Below are 726 nucleotides of genomic sequence, written 5' to 3'. Positions count from 1 at the left end.
CTCACAAATGTTGAATATGGGCAAAGGTAGTGGGAGCTGGTGACAGTGATTTCCCTATAAATGCACCTGTGAGCAGCTCTACAACCTGGAAACTTAAATCCCATCAGAGGACAGGTGAGCGGCAAAAACCACAAATGTTGGTGTGCAAACTTCAATGTTTAAAAGCTCTTGAGAAAATATTTACACACAGGGAATATTTGCTGTGAATTAGAACTCCAAAATGTCTAGGAAGGTGAAAACTTTAAATACGGAGTTAGGAGACAGGCCTCTGAACTGTGAGTCAGGCCAGTGGGAAGGAAGTGTGGACAGAGTAGATCAGCCGGGAGGTTTTTGTCTCACTTCCCCTCTGCCTGTGTCACTGTGGGTTACACGAAGTTGCTCCCACTGCCATGGTCTGCCCCACAGTGGTAGTCACTCTCATCCTCTTCCTGGATGTTCTGATGGTCAGGTACCGATTCAGGCCCGAGCCCGAGCCTGAGAAGCGATCAGGGATGCCATCCCCCTTGGATCCCACAATCCCACCAGTGCCCACTCGCATCACAAACCGAGGGCCCTTCCCTGGTCTCTGCTGGTGCCAGTCCACCTTATAATTACTGTAGCCACTGCTCAGGGTGCAGGCGAGTGTGACCGATGCTCCCAGGGAGGCCGATGCGAGGGTGGCTGAGTCAGTACAGGCTGGGAGAGGGACCCTGGAAACACAGACACCCATGAGGGCTCCTGTTGGTA

General features: G+C 51.9%; 1 pseudogene; it reads right to left on the bottom strand.

Moving 5' to 3' along the window:
- Nucleotides 1-365: 365 nt before the first annotated feature.
- On the bottom strand, nucleotides 366-723 carry LOC115833757 (annotated as a pseudogene).
- Between the last annotated feature and the right edge of the window lie 3 nt (nucleotides 724-726).

The sequence above is a fragment of the Nomascus leucogenys genome, unplaced genomic scaffold (genome assembly GCF_006542625.1).
Source record: "Nomascus leucogenys isolate Asia unplaced genomic scaffold, Asia_NLE_v1 000328F_1733536_qpdss1688270sc, whole genome shotgun sequence".
Lineage (NCBI taxonomy): Eukaryota > Metazoa > Chordata > Mammalia > Primates > Hylobatidae > Nomascus > Nomascus leucogenys.
Note: the sequence above shows the minus strand (reverse complement) of the source record. Positions and strands in the feature narration are given on the sequence as shown.